The sequence below is a fragment of the Chlamydotis macqueenii genome, chromosome 1, assembly GCF_036417535.1.
Source record: "Chlamydotis macqueenii isolate bChlMac1 chromosome 1, bChlMac1.mat, whole genome shotgun sequence".
Taxonomy (NCBI): domain Eukaryota; kingdom Metazoa; phylum Chordata; class Aves; order Otidiformes; family Otididae; genus Chlamydotis; species Chlamydotis macqueenii.
This window is the reverse complement of record NC_141556.1, coordinates 1,540,401-1,560,410: the sequence shown is the minus strand read 5'-3', so window position 1 is coordinate 1,560,410 and position 20,010 is coordinate 1,540,401. Positions and strand designations below refer to the sequence as shown.

General features: G+C 52.0%; 1 protein-coding gene across 2 annotated transcripts in view; it reads right to left on the bottom strand.

Moving 5' to 3' along the window:
* Positions 1-20,010, bottom strand: part of NRF1 (nuclear respiratory factor 1) — a 64,356-nt gene that overhangs the window by 6,937 nt on the left and 37,409 nt on the right. The window lies entirely within an intron of this gene.

Here is a 20,010-nt window from a genome sequence, read left to right as displayed (position 1 = left end):
AGCAAACTCCTGTGGGAACAGCCTCCGGAAAGGGAGGGTTGTGAGCAAGCAAGAGGCAAATGGAGAAGCATTACAAGTTGGCTTCTGCATCAGGGCGCCAGGAATCTCCAGGAACACTCAGCCCTGCTTCGTGGTACTAACCCCAGGAAGAGTGGGAAGGGGAGATGGGGCAAACCCTTTCAACAAACCTCTGGGGAGGCTGGTGAAGGAAGAATTTAAGAGGGAAGCTGTTAAGAGAGTTGAGTTTGTGGTTGTAAACGCTGTGAAGCCACCAGAAACACAGCTCTGGGTGTTGAGCATAGAGGAGTAAGGAACACGGGTCTGGAGTCACCAAGCAGTACAAAAGTATTTGCTCTTGGGATTTCTTTCACGGGGCAAAACAGAAAACGCACAATGACTTCAGTGATCACCTTGGAGCCCCCGACAGAGTACAGGACATCACCTGGTTTTTTAGCTAGGCAACATAATCTTGTCAAAAAACAGGACCTCGACGAAGAGCTGCATGTCTCCTTCTAAAAGAAGCCCAAATCCATCTTCAAACCATTGGAAGCCATAAGCCACGGTCAGCCGCATCCAGTGCTGCTCTTGGAGATCCACTGGCACCAGAAGCGCACTCAGGACCAAGGAGAAAGCAAATCCGATGCAATGGATGCTGGAGTTGATACATCTTGCTCCGTTCTCTTGGACGCCAAAGGGCTTAAGCACTGAAAGTTCTCTGGTTTATCATTTGCTTTGAACATCTGCAAGTCAGGAGACCACTGTGAGAAGCCTTACAAGTCTCCCAGACCCCTGCTAGAGCTCCAAAGGCCTTCCAGTGCCCATGCCAACAATGGAGAAGACTAAAAAGAGTGAAATTTTCCACTGGATTTTCTTGGCCGTTGAGGTCCAACTCATTCAGAGGACTTTCCTTGCTTCAGTCTTCTCAGCTGGCACTGAGGGGAAACTAGCGCAAACCCTGCTTAGCATGATCCTGCCGTAGCATTTTGCAGTAGATATTCCTGCAACTTTTTTTTCCCCTCCTCCAGAGGCACGGGGCTGAACAATCCAACCGAAATTCCTTGGCTCAGGAATGCACTACAGGGCCCCAGCACACAGGTCAGCAGACACCATCTCATTGCCACGTCTCCTTCGGAGCCAAAGGCCACTTTCGAAGACACGATGGAAGAATTCACATGAACAATTCAAAATGGCCATCGTGCAGATTTCAAAGCAGAAAAATCAAGCGGGGAAACGCATCACTAAAGGACCTCTGAAGGACCTGTTTGCCCTCTGTGGGCAGCACACTGAAAGGACACCGGGCATGCTTTGATCTGAATATGTAGGATGGCCTGTAAATACATCAAGAGTGATGCAGATAAGAAGGGAATAACCTGGTCGTCTTTTCTACAGTGGGACAGAAGAGGATCCGAGCTTGATGTGCAGCATGGGAAGCTGCACTAGATATTAGAGGGAGGAAAAAACCCCAGACAACTGCTAAACTTAAGGTTAGTGAAGCTCTGCAGCAAAGTCTCCATCACTGGAGGTCTGTTTGGGGGACAGGGTCGAGAGGCCTTCAAGAGGTGGGGAAGGACGGGCAATGGGCATGAGCACGTGTCTTCAGAAAAACAAAATAGATCTCTACAACAAGGTGGAATCACACCAGCTAAAACGAGCGCTCTCAAAGTCACGTTACCCTGAAAAATCCTCTGACCGTAGAGAAGAAACATCCGCAAACTGAACGTGTCCCTTAAAATACGAGGTGTTGACATGACACCATGGATGGGACTTCACCCAAAGTCAACTGCAAAAATCAAGCATTTCAGGAATCCTACCACACTCAGTGGTGACAAAGGAAGCAGAAGACATCTCAACACAGGCACCTACTTTAAGATAAGATGAACTGTCTTCCGAAAGCATGCCGCTCGCTCGCTCTCCTCCCCCAGCCCCTGCTAGAGCATCCATGACTAACTCAAATTAGATGTCTCTTAGGACAAGACGATAACTGGAAGGATTTTCACCGTCAGAAATGGCTTACTGACAAATCACAAAAAGCCTATGCAGTGATTTAAACTCTGAGAACTTTCTAGGCACACAACAGTCACGGCTCTTTCCTGTCCATCCTCTGTGCCGTTCATTTCAAAACACAAAAATCGTTCCACCAAATGATGATTTGAAAAAAAGCTGCAGTCCTTATTCTGCTTGCTGACCACAAGCATCTCTCAAGATCCTCCATCATCTGTCTTCTCAAGAGCCATTCTGGTCAAAACCACAACAAAGAGAAAGGTAACAAGGCACCTGAGGTTTTGATAGGGCAATTGAGCCACGGCAGCTCACAGATGGAGCACTAAACCGAGTGTTGCAACCTAGGAGCTTACACCAAAGCCTTGACTTCTCCTTAGAACAGAAGATAAGCACAGGAGACAAAACAAGATGCAACATCTCCATCAGCAACTGCCTGGGATGTAGGAAGGACAGCCCTGGAGCCGCTATTTCCTTCCCTGCATCCATCCCATCTTCGTGATCACATCTCAGTCTCTCAGACTATCCCTGGGCGTCACCTACCTGCTAATATTGTCAGTGACTCGTTCTTTCCTTAGCCTTGGCTCCTCTTGTTCTCCTTCAATGAGCTTGCCTTCTCTGCTCGTTCAGAGCAATGGGAGCTGCTGCCTCAGTGACCCATGAAGCCCAGTTGATCTGGGACCTCCAGCCCTATGCCATCAGAGAGGCACGGGCCAGGATGCAACACCATGCTTATAGGGCTCATTTTCCCTCCTGCTCATCTAGCTTCAAGCAAAGACTGCTAGGTGCTTGCATTGACTCAAGGTGTTGGTTTAAAACCCAAGTTTGGATGTTTATTTTTTATTTATCCCCAAGAGCTGGTCAGAGACCAACCTTCCTTCTCCAGCTGCAAGGGGACAGCTCATTGCACTAGCACCTTTGATACCTTTCTATTTTCTTCCTCTCTACAAGGAAGGAAAGGTCAAAGCTTAGCCAAGATCTGAAGCACCTTTGGCTTCATCTACCTTATTTCTCAGTCTTTTACCATTGCCCCTATGGCAGAGGAAGGCAATCCATCCTCAGAAAAGGACCGCTCGGTTACTTGTGGCTCCTTTCAGCAGACCACGACAGGGCAGGTGTGTCTGCACCTCCCACTTTGTTTGGTGCACAATCCGAGAGAACACACAAGCCCAGTCTTCACCCCAGAGAGATGACCTAGGAGACACCACTCTCCCTTGTCAAATGACTAATAAGACCTCTGAAGATGATTTCAAAGCTTTTGGGAGTTTTGAGTTTTGGGGTTTGGTTTGGGTTTGGGTTTTTTTTTTTTTAATTCTTTTTAAGGTGTGGTACTTTGAAACAAAAAACACTGGGGCTAGGATTCCTGATGTACAGGAGTCTCCATCTCTGGAGGGGACAGCCCAACCTATCAAGTGACAGAGAGGGGCTCAGCTACGCTCATGGAATGATCTCCTCTGAAGCCCCTGCATCTCTACAGAAAGAGGAAGACCCCAAGTGAGCCAACCCGATACCGAGACTCCTCCCTGGCATGGCAAGGGCTCATAGTCTTCAAGTAGCGGTGACAAACGTCTCCTTCACCGATGACACTTCACAACTGCCATGCACCTCTGTCTTTGCAGCCCTTTCCTGACATACCAGAAGTCTTCCATCTGCAACCATCTGCAGCGAGGATAGCAATGTAAGGAAAAACTGGCAATTATTTTATCACTGGAAATGATTCATCTGAAATCCCAGGTCTTCTGGTTCATCCTCATTTCGACGCAGCTGAAAACACGGAAAGGGCGCTGGGGAAAGAAGGCAAAGCAGCGATCTGGTACCCTGATGGCGGATTAGCTTCACGCCTTCAGCCCTCGCATCTTACATAAGGCTACCTGTCCCTCCCTCTCCCCTTCATGGGGTGCTGAGGGTGAATTCAGAGCTTGGTAACAGCACCTGGACAACGCCGAGGCGGAAAAAAACCAGCTGTGTCCGTTCAAGCTCCGTTCTTACCTAGACCTCACACGCTAGCGTTGGGTCACTCTAAAACCAAGCCAACTTGGTGTCTAGTAGAGGCGACAAACATGCGAGGAGTGTATGTGTCAACCTGCAAAAAGAAAGCTTTCTCTCCGAGCTCCGCAGCTGAAAGCTTAGCGAATAACCCTTCTAAGCCTCCTTGATCGGCTGGCTTTGCTGCGGAGTGAAGGGCACACCTGATAAGATTAGCAGTCTATCGTGGTCAATCGCGTAGAGGGGAAACACAGTTAAAAATAGAGAAAGTACAGCAACCTTTAACGTCTGCTCAAGTCGGGGTTCGCTTTCCTTACCGTCTGCTTTCTGTAAATAAAAAAAACCGGAGCAGGCAGGTGTTCTCGGTGCCAAGCTTCTCAGAAAATAAAGATAGGAGACACCTAAGAATAAATCAGAGTCTCCTCCTCTCATGAGAAATCAGATATTAAACCGACGACTGGACGGGCGGGCAATACAGCACCTTGAAGTTTCTGGACCATCACCTAGGAGGGATCCCTATGAGATTTGGCCGTAAATTCTTTACTGACTTGCCTGCCATGCTATCAACATCCACAGGGGCTCTTCCAGAGGAAGAATTGCGTATCGAGAGTGATCCTCAGCCTACCTTTAAAACCAGCCTTGAGGGTCCTGTATTTTCTATATGGTTTTATTAAAGGCTCCTGTGAAAATGAAGGCAGGTTCCCATCTAAAACTGATAAAATGTTGTATTACTTGAACAATAAAAGTCCATTTTAGAACAAAGTCATTTGAATTGAACTGTATGTTTTTTTAAGCACTGAAATATCACATATTCTAATGAAGTAGATAATTATTTGGCAGAGTTTCTGCAGGAACAACACTCCGGGCATCCTTGCAAACCACAAATAGCGTGCAAGGGGAATACAGCTGCGTATCAAGAGACAAGCGCGTCCACAGTCCAAGAGCTGGTGGACTTCAGGCAGCAGAAGTGTCCGTGGTCACGCTTACACAAGCTCTTGAATCGAACCTGCGCTGCGTGACACACGGGACAGCCTCCTTCTTTGCCGAGGCTTCTGCTACAACGTTCAGCCTAATTTCTTAAAGCTGATGGCTGCTGAAAGCATATTTGTAGGGTTCTCTCTCCTGTGCATTGCTGCTTTAACTCTGTATCGTGTCCACGACCTTTAAAAAGCCAAATGTGACAAATCCCAAAATCACAACATCCCTGCCACCCCAACCATCACCACAGTACCGCTGCTCGAGCGCTGTTAAAACACCGGCTCTGAGCCCAGCTCTGTCCTGCCCCTCGCTAATTCTGTACTTAAGTAACAATTACGAGAGAGCTCGGCTTGCGTAAGGCTAACGGGATTGGGCTGTGAGATATTAGCGTGCTCCAGCGCGTCTCCATCCCGAAGTCCGGGCACGGAGCGCCGGCTGAGAGAGGATGCCTGGGTGTAAATATACATGCGACGTCCGATATCTTCCCCCAGTGTGAAAGGAGAAGAGAGAGAAAAAGAAATAATAATAATAAAAAGACAGAGGGATACAGCCCCTTTAACCCCAAGAAACACCACACAGTCAGGAGCCTAAGAAACGAGTGGCAAGACCAGCTAAATCCCATTATTCCAGACTACACCGCAAAAATCCACTCACCTGATGAACTCTCTGCTAGGCTCCACTTGCAACCTGAATAGTCTGCTGCTAGGAAGCCTGACAACAAAATGCAGGTGTAAAAGGCTGAGCAAAGGCCAAATACTACAGTTAAGGGCATTAAGTGGGATAATTAATGTATTCACAGGAAATATATGAATTAAAAAATTCAGAGTCTACATACGAGTAACACCCCAATATTAGGCACAGCAATTAAAATATTTCTACCTCTATACAGACCATCACCCGCATAAGTGGGAGGCAGACTAAATGGGAGGAAAGTACAAGATACTTCCAGATATTTGTAGTGTATTTTGCAAATATTTAGATGAATGGTTTAATTGGACCGGAGAGGCCTGATGAGAAACGGCTGCATGGAAGTGACAGTAATAAAATTCACCTTGGAGAAGCTACGGCCTCCTCCCTGAGAAACGAGGGATGGAAAATGAAGGAGAAGCAGAAATGGCTGCCCAAGCAGCATTTCTACATATCCCGAGAGCACGGGGCTAGAAAATTCACGAAATCCCGGCACTCGGCCTCACGGGTCTCCGAAAGGAGCCCAGTGTATTTTTAAGGCTACGCCAGAGCCCGGCCTCAATGAGTTTCCCAAGTTCGGACGCCGCGCCGTAGATCACGGCTGAACACGGACGTCAGAGCGTTTAGCACATGGAGAGAGAAAGCAGCCGTTGTTGTGGCAGTAAGGGAATACGTAACCGGATAGGTCTCTGGCATCCTCCAAAAAACATTTTCCCAGCATTTCGCTTCAGCGGGAGCCTCTGCCACAACAGAGCGCGCATTCACGGCCAACGAATGGGTCCAAAGCCACGGGTTCTCCTCCTCCAGCGCCCCACTCCCGGCCCCTGCGCCTCTTTGCTTGGAGGAGATCACGCTCCCAACCCAAGATGGGCGACGTGAACCCAGAGCCGAGCGAGGTGCATGAATTCTGGAGGAGGGCGACGCCTTGGGAGGGCGCCCGTCGCCTTACCGCGCAGGTACGGAAAGCTGCAGCTCTGGTGTCTCTGCTGGAGCCTTACCTTATGCAGTTCCCACCAGCTACAAGGAGGTAAGCACTCTTCTTTTTTCCTTGGGAGGGAAAAAACAGCTACACACACCCCTTAAGGGTCCTTTTTTCTCTTCTCCAAAGCACACCCTTCAAATCAAGCTACAAAAGCATCCCTGGTACAAACCAGCACGCGCCCCTGTCGCAAGGGCATTACGCGTCCCGGTGCTTTCATTCTTCATCACACAAGGGACCCGATTTGGCTCAGATCCCCCCCATGTAGGACCTGGCCCATGCTCAGCACTAAATCACGGTGAACACACGATTCAGATGTGAAACACATCGTGGAAAGAGCAAGTTTTGACAGCCCACATTCCTCCTTTTTTTTTTTCACACACCACCAGCTTCCACCGCCCGGGCTGGGCAGCAGGCGGGATGGGTTCCTACCAAGTTCTCCCAAAAGTACTTATTCTTGGTATGCTCCTGCCTCTTAAGCTTCCTCCCTTTTAAGCTCTGCACATCTGTTGATAAAATTAAAAAAAAAAGCTTGGATTCTGTCCTGGTGACTGAAGGCACCGAACGTTTGAGCATCTGGGCAGAGCCCAAGCCACGCCGGCTGGGTGGTAGGAAGCCTCTCCGCACACCAAGGGAGGGCAACCATGAGCGCAGGGAGAGAAACGATCGCTCGCTTCGCAGAAACCAGGGGGCTTCCAGGGGTTTTCTCCCCGTGGGTCTCACCCCGGGCGCGCAGGGGTCCGGCAAAGGGGAGATTTGTGGCACACGGACCCACGCGGGCAAAAACCGCAAGGAGAATCAAGCAGCCGCTTGTGTAACAGCGTGTCCTGTCGCTTCCCGAGGCGGGACGGAACAGGCCGGAAACGGCTTCCCGAGAGCGAAAGGCGCTGCGGCGGCTGGAGAATCCCTTCTGCTTTGCTTCTGTGGATGATTCAGAGCGGAGTCCCGCTCGCAGGCCGCGGGAACGGCTCCTCCGGCTCAGACCGCAGACCAGAAGCAGGAAAGCGTGCTGCCGACAGCGGCAAGCAAGCAGAAAGCCTAAAACCTGGCCGAGCCCAAGCCTTGTTAATTCGTAGCGAGACTTCAAACCTCTTAGCACGTAACTCCTCTTTGGAAGTGCACCTCGGACCCTTTTTTTGCAAAGGAAACGTAGCAGGAACCTGCGAGATTTGGGCAAGGACGTCATAAGGTACCTGCGGGTCAGAGCGACGGGAAACAACCGCGGGCCCAACTGAGCGACAGCGTATAACGGAACGCAAACGCCCCCAGATGCCCATCCCTCGGACTTCAAAGGAGTTGGACATATTATATTTATGCAGCGGTAAAACTCAGCTCCCATTAGCTACACGTCCACCGTGTCGATGCAGTGGTCCTGTCGTGCACACGCCAATTAGAGCTCCCTAATGCCTGGAGTACAAAGCTTTTTTTTTTTTGATGGGAAGGGGTGGAAGGGAAGAGATCAGGCGGCTCAGGGGACTAGCAGAGAGCCTTTCACTGCAAGGTCTCGCGTTCAAATCTGTCACAGGCCGGCCGTAACAGATGGCCACTTCTGAAGGCCGTTCCGTAGCTTACGTGAAACGAGGGATTGCCTCAGGCCGCCGGCGGACGACGTACTGAAGCCACAAACGCACTGCTGGTGGCTTCTGGGAGACAAACGGAGGGATTATACGGCTACGAAGCAACTGCTGCCTACCTCCGGCCGCTCAAGGATGGATCTTGGTCTAGTACCGCGTGCTTTAGCTGTCATCAGCTCCTCCGACCTCTCAGCACCAGCTCCCGTTTACCAAACGTCCCTTTGGACACGCTTGAGGTTTTGAAGGTTAAAATCACGGGGGGGGAGCACGGGGCGGGGAGGGAATTGAGGAAATTCAAGGATCTGTGGCAACAAGGAGGCAAACCCAGGAGGAGAAGTTTGCTACGATCTGTAAACTGGTAGAGGAATAACAAATAACGCCATGATTAATTTTAAACCAGTTCCAAGCTAGCGCTCCCTCAGTCCTTCCCTTCTCAGAGTCTTGTCTTCTCCAGGCACGCTTGAACTTTCTGTGGGCAGACAGCAAAAAAAAAATCCACCAGTGACCGAGTGCTGCTGGAGCGGAAGGGGGTCCACACAAGCCATCAGAACGTAACTCAGAAAGGAATTTGTACGCATCAGGGAATAAATTAAGCCAAAAGATAAGTGGGGGGTGGGAGGAACAAGACAAACTCAAGCTTAGAAAAACCTCCGGTTTTGAAAAAGATTCAGAGGAAACCACTTCAGGAGAAATTGGGTTTTTGTCTTCCTGGAACCTGTTTCGCAGCTTCGCGTCGACTTGCAGAAGCACGTGCATGCACAGCGGCGTGGCTTCAGACCCACCAACCTGCTGACGGACTCGTGCCGCCAAGGAGCCGGCGGCAGCCTCCCGCAGCAAGCGGAGGCCGCCGTCCCGCTCCCGCGCGCCGGCCCGCCAGGCTCCGCAGAGCACGGGGAAAAATAGGGCGATTCCCCCGCAATCTTCCTGCACAGCTGTTTCCGAGCTGCGGATTACCGCTGTCACATGAGCTGCTTTACGGCAAAGCCAAGCTGTCTTCGTGAGCTGAGAAGGTCACTGGGAGACAGGGGCCTCCAGGGACAAACACACCACCCTCTACTGCGCAACTGGGATTTACTTCCCGGAGGGACACCAGGCGGCAAGAAAAGCGTTCCCCGCTGGTCAGAGGGCGATGGAAAATGGTTTTACACTCAAGCCCTCTGCCCAGCTACCGTGAGGACTCACCCCGTGAAAGGGGAGAGGAGGGGGATCCCCAGGGTTTAGCCTCATGTTGTCCACTTCCCAGGCTGCAATCAAGGCGCTGGAAGGCTGGAACGGTGCTTACAGCATCAGATTCACCTTCTCTTCCTTCTGTGCCCACCGATGAGTGCATCTCATCAACCTTTTGGACACAGCCACCCACGTGTCACCAGCCAAAGGGATGCCAGCGTTGAGTTGCATCTCCCCAGGCTCTCCTGCAACCTGCTGACGCCTCAGAGCACAAATGAATCAATCCTTCGTGAGAAATAGACATTCAGATTAGATGTCAGGAAAAATTTTTTACACTGAGCGTGGTGGAACACTGGCATGGGTTGCTCAGAGAGGCGGTGGATGCCCCATCCCTGGAAACATCCCAGGCCAGGTTGGCCAGGGCTCTGAGCAACCTGATCTGGTTGGAGATGTCCCTGCTCCTGGCAGGGGGGTTGGACTGGGTGGGCTTGAACACTCCCTTCCCACCAAAACCATTCTGTGATTCTATGAAATGTTGCCTTCTTCAAATCCAAAATCCAACCATTGAACATCAGGGCCAATGAGGAGGAACGAGTCTCACTTGGAGAAACAGAAGTCTGAAGGTCCGGTGCAGCCACTTGGGAAAACTAATTAAAGCTGCCATCTTCATCATCCTGCCATAAGCAGGTCTGGTGGAGAAGGAAAACATTTCTACAAGCCAGATCGCTCGCAGGTTTCGGGACGGGGCTCTTTACTACGCCCCAGAGGCACAAGCCAGATGGGGTTGTGCTTTTAGGCTGTAAAATCAGTCCCTGCCATGGAGATCCAACGAGGAGGATGAACAGAGCCAGGGAATGATCTGCTAGACACGCTCAGAAAAAAAGCAATAGAGGAACTCAAAGAGGTCAGACCCTGCGAAGAAAGCAGCTGAGGCTGTATCCAAAGAGGGGCAGAGCATTTTTTTCAGAGAAAGAAATCAAACAAACCCTTGAGCAGTTTGGAGATGTCCACTCCGCATGGCAGAGCCCGAAGAGGAGCACGGAGTGGAGGAAGCTGCGCCCAGAACAGAAAGCACAAGTTGCTCCGCAGGGAAGAAACTTTGGTCTGACACACAAGGCTACGAGCTTCGGAAACGGGGAGACACACCAACCATGCCTGGACGCACGGCATCTGGGGAAGCCCCGGCTCGCAGCGTAGCTGACAGGGTATTTCTCCTTCTAGGGGAGCGCCCGGTGCGGGGGGAGAGCTCACAAAGCCCATCTCATTTCCTAAGATGCCTCCCGCAGTAACAACAGCTCGCTGGGATTTCAGCCAGCTTCCCATTTGGATCGGATTGCACCCTGCGCCCACTGACAGTCGTTAAGAGCCCGGCGCTCACAAACCGCCCTGGGGTCAGACGAGCCTCCATCCATCCCAAGCCCAGCATCATTTTCCGCAGCTCTCCAGTGAATACAGCGGGAGAGGGCAGCCCGATCCAGCCCTGCTCAGGGTACCGGTGAGGGACGGCAAGAACCGCGCCCGGCTGGCATGAAACAGCAGATTGCAGCCCAGTTCTGCTGCGACGTGGGGGTGCAGGGGGATTAAAAAGCCCCCTCCATCTGCCCTGATTCAGTGTAATCACAGGCTGCTCTTGCAATTCCCCAGGCCCTCGAGCGGTGTAAGGGGTAAAGCGGCACGGCACGGGGAGAAAACCGGCAGCGACATCCCCAGCTCTGCCTGCGGTCGCTGGAATCAGCTGCAGAGGAAACAACACCCTACAACTCAAGACGCAAGTCCTGCTCCGCTCTGGGGAGCGGCTCGCCATGCCAGCGTGCAGGGAGGGTGCGCTGGGACCTCTCGTTTGGGATGGCCTGGAGGAGCAGGAGAACGAGCAGGGATGAAGTTGTCCTTGGTTGTCTCATCTGCTGTTACGTTGGAAGGTCTTCCAGAGATGGGCTGCAATACCCAGCGTCTCACGGGACTCAAACAGCCGAGGGTGGGCTGCCAGATGCTCAGCATAGGTCTGAATAAGTTGTTATTACAGGCAGAATCCATCACACATGAACTTCACCCCGGGAGCACTGAGAAAGGGGCAGCAAAGCAGACACTGGCTTTCAACCTCGGCGTAATCTTCCGTCCACCCAGTTCAACTGAGTGCTCAGATCCCAGCTGAGCTCTGCCAGCACAGACACGTCGAGCAGAAATGGCAAAAAGCTGCCTTCCCCAGCGTGACGTCATCTGTGGTCCTTTCATGAGACCCATCACCCCGTCTGCAAAGGTGACAGCAGCCCCGAGAAGAAGCTCTGCTGGTACAGCTCTGCCAACCAAGCCTCTGGTCTGGGGTAGGAGGCCTGGAAAAATGACTCACCACCATCTGCGATGGGTCAGGAGAGCGGCACAGAACTAGGCAGCTTCGCAGAGCCGGTTTTCTGACTCCACCTGTGCCCTTTGCTTTAGGCCAAGAGTGATAAATAAAACAGCAGCATGCTGAAAAAAAATGTTTTACACTGAGGGCGGTGGAACTCTGGAACAGGTTGCCCAGAGAGGCGGCGGATGCCCCATCCCTGGAAACATCCCAGGCCAGGTTGGCCGGGGCTCTGAGCAACCTGATCCGGTTGGAGATGTCCCTGCTCCTGGCAGGGGGTTGGGCTGGGTGGGCTTTGAAGGTCCCTTCCAACCCAAACCACTCTGTGATTCTGTGAAGATGTGCAGCTTGTCAGGAGAGCACCTCCCTACCCCAACTTGGGGCCAAAGCGTGGATCCCCAGACAACGGCACTCCCAAGATCTGCTTGCAGACACGCTACACAAATACCTCCATCCCTTCCCATCTTGAGTCTTCAACAGTGGTGAGCAAGGAAACGTCTGTCCATCCAGTTCTGTGCTTCCAGACACGTTTAGGGAAACGTGCCGAGTGTACCGACTGCCATTCCTGTCCAGCCTCATCTCTTTTAGAGAAAAGCTGCCAAAGGATTAGGGTGACCACCTCTTGCTCTTCTCCAGGAGCAAGGTCATCTCCAACCACCCAGCGAGCCCAGAGCCGTACGCCCTGTCACCCCCAGGAGCCCAGATTCAGGGATGTGGGGACCAGCAAAGCTCAGGACCCTCAGTCACACGGCTCTCAAAGCCAAGCTGCTGGGAATTTTGTCACCATAAATTGAAACAAACGCCTGGAATTTAATGTGAATGTTGGCAATGGTGAAGGCAAATGAAAAGTCGAACGAAGAGATGGAGAAAAGCAAGACCCAGTGAATACAAAGATAAGTCACACAGAGCAACTTCACCTGCCAAAAGGCTTGGCCTCTTTTCAGGAAGCGTCCTGCACTGAGCAGCTCCTTCCGAAGCCACGTGGGTTATTGAGGGGCTGTGAGATGAAGAAGCAGAAGCCCGGACAAATACACCAATTTAACAGGGCTTCAAATTCAGCCTTGAAACAACAAATTTCTAGTCAAGCAGCGCATTCCTTCAGAGCGTTCCCAGGTAGACTGACGCCTTCCTCTTTCATGAGGAAGGGTCACCATGGGAAGGAAGCTCAACCTTGAGAAACTTGGGAAAGCAACAACCCTGCGCAATGAGAAAACGGGGTCACTGTCACCGGAAAGCCACGTCACGAAGGCCCTTGTTGAAACACGTCTTCGTAAGGAAGGCCACGGAAGACACCAACCCCATCTCCTTCCTTAAACCCACGTTCATCCCCAGCCCAAGCCCACGCTGCAGCTAGGCCAGGCAAGATGGGAACAGCACCTTCCGCGTTTCCACCCTTCCATGCACGAAGCAACCACGTCCCTTTGCCTTCTCAACCCTGAAGGTCTCAGGCCAAATATTCCGTAGAATCCACCTGCCATAGTGAAGCTGAGCCTTTATGGGGAAAAAGCAAAGGAAACTAAAAAGGTTTTCTTCCTGACTGCTGCCCCCAAAATGATCTGAATTTTCCAAGAGAAATTTAAGTTCAGCAGAAAGAACTTGAGCTTTCTGTCACAATCGCAAAGATGGGAACTGCCTTGGGTTGTAAGACCAGAACTGCTCTGAAGTATCGCAGCAGACACCAGGCAGCTTCTCGTTTAAATTTACGGAGAAAAAAGAAATCCTGCACGGCCTGGAGTCGATACCAGCCCTGCTTCCTCTTCCAGCCCAGAACAAAAGGGAACATATTGCAGCTACGCTGAGAGAGGAGGGCTGCTGTCTATTTCTTTAAATGTAACGTTAATGCCTTGTAATCAGCTTTAATTTTTAAACAGACCCAGCCCTCCTGTCCATTCCCCCTAATTCAGGACACGTGGAAGGTAAATGGCCTGTGCTTAAACCGGGCCAGCATTGGCTGTGACAGCTGGAGAGCCTGTAAGTCCTAACCGCCCGATACCGGGGATGGATGTCAAAATTCACCCGGGGAGGGGAAAAGGGGAGGGCAAGGGAGGTGCTGGAGATGCCATAAGGTCATCGAGAAGCCGGGAGATAAGGCCAGACGGGGCACGGCTCATTTACTGGGTGGAAACACACTGAAACCAAGCGGACTTGGAGAAATATTAGAAGTGATCGAACAGCAAAGGACTTGGCAGTGACTCCCCGCTCCTAACGAAGCTGGTTTCCCTCCTGGGGTATTGCTGACACCACCACAAACGCACCGAGGGGAAACGGCGAACGTCTTTTAGGGGAGAGCAGCAGATCAAGCCAGGAACTGAGGAACTCCTGGTGTCTCCCCAGGACGCTGCCTTCTCTTTTCGCAATCTCAAAGGCACGTTTTGGACCTAAAAGAGCAGCCTGTAGACATCACGTGAGGCTTGGACACAGAACGGGGGCACAAAACCACCCGGGAGGCTCTCCTTGCACAACCGCACGTTGGTGTAGGAAGATGGATGGAAGGGAAAATCTGGCCACGGCCACGGTACGAGAGGGAGCTGTCTGAGCCACTATTTTTAGCCCCGGTTGGTGGGCAGACAAATCCTAATCGTCAGCGGCCGCTGCCTCGTCATCGGTCCCAGGATGTCAAACCAAAGCCGCACAGCGCCCGTGACAGCCCGGCGGCGGAAGGACAGCCTGAGCCGACCGCACGGCCAGCGCTGCCCGAGATCAGCGCCCAAGAGTAACATAGGGCAGCAGGAAAAAGCAGGAGATCCATCATGGTGCGTTTAAAGCGGCAAGGCAGGGCACACCGTGCCAAAGCGAGCGGAAATCACCTGTGTGGGAAGGCTCAGCGCAAACGGCGCAGCGGTTCCAGGTCTTGGAAACACTTCGGCCCTCGTCGCGCTGGGAAAGACCTCGCTCACCATGCTCGGAGCTGGCATCAAACCTGCGGCTGGCGTCCCACAATCCCAACACTGCGCGTTCCTCACCACCCACACTGGGCTCCTCGCAGGGCCAGGCGCCGACCCGGAAAGGGTGCGGACGCGGAGGTGGCTGAGCTGCAGTCGAGCACCCCTTTCTACGCAGGGCATGTGCAGGGAACTGCATGTGCTTGACACAGAATAAGCTCATTTTAACCCTGGCTTATACCAAATTATTTTACTCAGAGCGTATCACAGCCCCGTGGCTAACAATAATTCATTTCTGTACAGTAATTCACCCCTAGGAAACACCTCTCCCTGCTCCTGGACCTGCTCAGCGCACGCACCCAGTTCACACTCATCCACTCCAGCTCTCCTTGCTGGCTGCCACCCTTCTTCTCCCCTATCCTGTGAAATACATCTGAAAAAATTATTTTCCTAACTTCTCCTTCAGATTGGGATTAAATCATACCTGTTTCGGGGCAATACTTCATTAAAAAATTCTGTTCCCACTGGGAAGACCCTACAAAAAGCTTGACTCTGTCCTTCCTGTCCACTTGGACGCGAGGGAGCTGATCTGCACTCTGCCAAGCTGCTAGCGACTCATTTGGCTCCACCTTCCCTAAACAGGAGATCAAACAGGAAAAAAAAAGATCTTTTAATGACTGACATTTGCAGCAGATCAGCCTCAACACCTCCCTCTTACTTTTTTTTTCTTTTTTTTTTTCTTTTTTTTTCCCCTCCCTCATGCAAAAGTCAGCAGTTACCCGCGGATCAGTGTGCCACACCTCCTTGTCCCGAGGCGTCCGAAAGCCAGAACGGGCAGTTCCCTTCGCTGGGTTCACCCCACGTATCTCCCTCTGCTTTCCAGCTCGCTACCTGACGCACACAGCCCGGGGAACAGGGCTCTCGACGCCCGCCTTGCCCCTCCTGGATGTGCTTTCGACTGTAAACACCCCACAGAGGGCCCGACGGGACTGGCAACCGCGCTCGAGGCCTGGAGGGTCCTTCTGCTGCCGAAAAGAGGATTCCCCATCTCCCATCTGCGCAACTGAGGGCGGAGACGGGTTTCCACCCAACACCTGATTGATGTTGTGCGGGAAGCTCGGGAACCTCGCCCGGGGCTGAAGGTTTTTCAGCATTTAAACCGCTTCTGCTACAGAAATCGCCAACTGGAAGGGCTCTCCTGTGCAGGAGGTCACCCTAAATGCCGCTATCGGCCTGTTTATCCTACGCTAACTTGCAAGATGCGCTCCCGCGCTGACGCCTTGGTTCCTCTGTTTGCGAAAGCAGAGAGCTTGCTAATCCCCCCTTGCCCACGTCAGAGTCCTAAAGCTCTCGCCGGGCTTCCATCACAACTCGATAATCCTGGCTCGCCCCCAGCCATACGCACGGCTCCCTTTGCGTGGATGGAGAGCCGGGTTTGAATGGCTTTTTGGATGGATAGTGGGATGGAGAAGGGCAAGACTCACTGTAGGTCCCTCTTAGTGCCCACCTCTACGGCTGCCACAGCACCACCACGCCCATCAGTGCTCCCAGGAGCATCTCCAGCAGCGCAGGGAGGAGATACAGCAGTAAAACGGAGGTGATGAGAGGGCTGGAGCAGCTCTGCTGTGAGGCCGGGCTGGGAGAGCTGGGGCTGCTCAGCCTGGAGAAGAGGAGGCTCCGGGGAGACCTGAGAGCGGCTCCCAGTGCCCAAAGGGGGCTGCAGGAAAGGTGGGGAGAGACTCTTCAGCAGGGCCTGGTGGGACAGGACGAGGGGTAAAGGTTTTAAACTACAGGCAGGGAGATTCAGACTGGATAGCAGGAAGAAATGTTTTACCCTGAGGGTGGTGGAGCACTGTCCCAGGTTGCCCAGAGAGGTGGTGGATGCCCCATCCCTGGAAACATTCCAGGCCAGGTTGGCCGGGGCTCTGAGCAACCTGATCCGGTTGGAGATGTCCCTGCTCCTGGCACGGGGGTTGGACTGGGTGGCCTTTAACAGTCCCTTCCAACCCAAACCCTTCTGTGATTCTAAAATGTGCTTTGGGGCCAGGAAAAGGAGCAGCAGTTGCTGCACGTGAGAAGCAAGGTGGATGAGCAAGGATCCACTGGCTGCATCTCGTTTGGGTCTGTTAAATCAATTCCCTGATCACAGCTTGAATTCACATCTTCCAGTGCCGCTTCTCCTCTTCCCAACACCAGTTCTTTCCATCGTGCCCTGTTTTCGAATCCCCAGCCGGAGCTTCGTGCACACCACCCCTCTTCGCTTTCAAACCTGCTCTTCACAATGCCGCACGCTCTGCAAAACTGCGGCAACTCCAGGCTCGTGACCACACCGAGGCCGTTAAACCAACCTTCCTCGGGCAGGGAGCCTGCTCTGCCCTTCACGGGCAGCACCGCGCGCCGCTACGGCCCTGCGCAGGTACTGCTTCGGCAAAAGCTTCATCAATATTTAAAGACGAAGGCAGGAAGCCGGTAGCCGAAGCGGCTTTCAAGGCCTCCATGAGATCGATGTCAAACAAAAGGCTGCAGAGTGAGGATGCTCCAGCGAGCGAGGCTGGCACCGTCGTCTCTCCTTCCCAACGCCGACCGAGTTCCTCTCCTCCGGCCCCGGCGGGCTGCGACGGCTCCATCGCACGGAGATGCCACAGGGCACAGCGCAACCAGCCCCAGGGTGCAGAGTTTCCTCTTTCTGGGGCATTTTCAGTTTCCAGACAACTTCAGAAATTGGTGCTGCCACGAACATTACTTTGCTTTCACGCCAGCCATTTAAGAACAAAACATCTGAGGCTCAAACCACGGGGTCACGGGTTCCAGCATCCCGACTCGGAGCAGATGCTTCAGGGTAGCACGAAAAACCGTAATGCACTTAGCGAGTTCGACGCCACACAGGAGCGGGAGATCTTATTTCCCTTAGCCAGAAATGTAACTGATCACGAGATTATCCGCAGCCCTTTCGCAGTTCAGCCACGCCGCTGGGCTCCCTGCTCGAAAAAATTCAGCCCTAGCTTCCTAGACATCCACAAATATACCGAAGTTGCCTCTTTTTAGCTGTCTTGGTTCTTTTGTATCACTTTATTATTATTATTATTCAGGTACCAGTGAATTTATGGGGAAAATACCATATCGAGATAGAAATAAAAAAATTTTAAAAGGGAATGATTACATCTGATGGCTAAAATCAGGACTGAGACACCTTAGCTGACCACAAGCGATTTTGTTAAATTGCTCTCTCCTTCTCCCTATTAATAAGATGGGGATAAATTTACATCCCTTCCAGGGAAAGTGGTGTGGGTAAGGGACTGGAATCCCTCAGAAAGGACCTACAGAAGGGTAAGAGCATTCCTAGAGAGAAGCGTTCATTGGAAAAATCAGCAAATTAAGCCGTCGCGGGGGGAATTTGCTGGTTAACACCGTTACGGCTCAGGCAGTCATTTCCCTCCTCTCCTTCCCGCAACCAGTTGCACCAAATCGCTCCCCATTTCATCTCCGCCCGACAGAAGGGCACGCGGAGCGGTTTGTCCTCACCGCACCAAATAACCGAGCCCCAGTGTCCGGGAGGACGCTCACACTCGCACCCCGGGGTGCAGGGTACAGAGCGGGCAGAGAAATCCTCCGCGGCAGTGCCAACGCTGAAAAAAAATCCATCTGCTCCCCATCCCCAGACGGAGACAGCGGGAATGGATACCGACATCTCTTCCATCCCTGAGGGAGATATATTAGCTGGTTACGTAATAAACCTAACAGCGTGGCGCTTCCAAGGGCTACCGTGCCGACAAAGCCCTTCCCCTTAATACCACCGGAGATTAGAGCAAATCGAAGAGTGGGAACAAGGCGAGGGGCTGCGGGCGAGGTTTTGCACGGAGGAAAATGCTGCAGTCTCTCCCCTTAATGCACTCTAAATCCCATCTGATTTCCAACTCTGCTGCTGAAAAAAAAAAAAAAAGCAGCCCAGCATGCATTAAAATGATATTAATGCCGGGTAAGTGAGGTAGAGTGACCCAGGAAGGGTGGGGAGGAGGAGAGTTGTTTAGGGGAAGCATCCAGAGGAATCCAGACCATGAAAGCATTCTGGAAGCAGACCAAAAGGAGGCAGGGGTGCAGAACTGCTAAAGGACGCGGACGTGCTGTTAAAAATCTCATTAGTTGCTGCTTTTGAGCATCCAGGGTCAGATCCTTCCTTCGATAAACACGCATCGCTTCTCCCCCTCACGCCAGGCTGCCAGCAAAGCAGAACACAACACAACCCTACTCGTCCCTCTCGGTGTCAGATGTGTTCCCAGCTCTCAGGACAGGGTTTTCACTTCATTTCTGCTCCCTCTTCAGGACGGCTGACTCCACAGCAAGAGACCACAAGTCAAACACCCCGCGTAAAATTACTCGTCCCTCCACTGCCCCGTTTTCGCTGCAAGCAAAATCCTGATGTTTTAAAACGAGCACGTTCCCTACGAGATGAGGATTTTGATGCAAGTCAAACTCAAGGTCTCATTTAGCCAAATTTCTGCTTTACATCCAAAAAGGACGGGGAGAAGCCATCGCTCTGCCACCCAACTGCGCATGCGCGTTCCCCCTTTGACAGTTAGAATCCAGAGCCCCATCTTCAAGGTGACGTTTTTTCACAGCTTCACAATTTCTGTCCTTTTTGAGCTTATTTCAGCACACCTCCTTTCCAAAATAACCAGCGAGTTTCATCTCTGAACTTGGAAAGCGCGGTAAAGGCATCAGGCAGAAGCACAGCACAACTGGAGGCAGCGGATGAGCACCAACTAAACACGTTCATCGTCTCTTGAACCAGTTTCTATGGACTTACTGTTTTATTCAGGTTTTAATAACTGCAAAAGGCACCAGACTTGGCAGAATAATCCAGATAATAGGTGAGAAACGCTACAGAGAATCCCTAGAACCAAGCGATCGGCTATGGTGGCAAGATGGAAAATCAAGCAGGAGGCAAACGACACAAGGGTGACCGCCGAGGGATGACTGGAAGGTGTCACCCATGCAGAAAAGCGACAGTTGCTCAAGAGCAGCCACCAAGCATACCAAAAAAAAAGCCTTCAGAAAGGAAGGAGATGAGTGGGTATGAAAATGTTGGTCGTACTCTCTGCCACTTCACAGGCAAGCGTTTTGGAGATGAGTTCATGATGACACTGATGTGTTAGTTGACCAAGTCTTCTCCCTGTGCTGGGCACTGTATGGACACAGAGTCCAGAGCAGTCTTCCCACCCAAAACGAAGCCAAAAATGCAAGCCGGCAGGAGGAGGAAAAGAGCAGAGCCACCAGCTCTATGGCAGCAAACAAGAGGTTAGCGCTACCAGTTTGTTCTGGGATTTTAAGTCATAACCTATTTAGTGACCATCTGCAGTGACGCAGAACTGTTTTACTAGTGAAAACTTCAAATTTCAAGTAAAAGAGAGGAAAAAC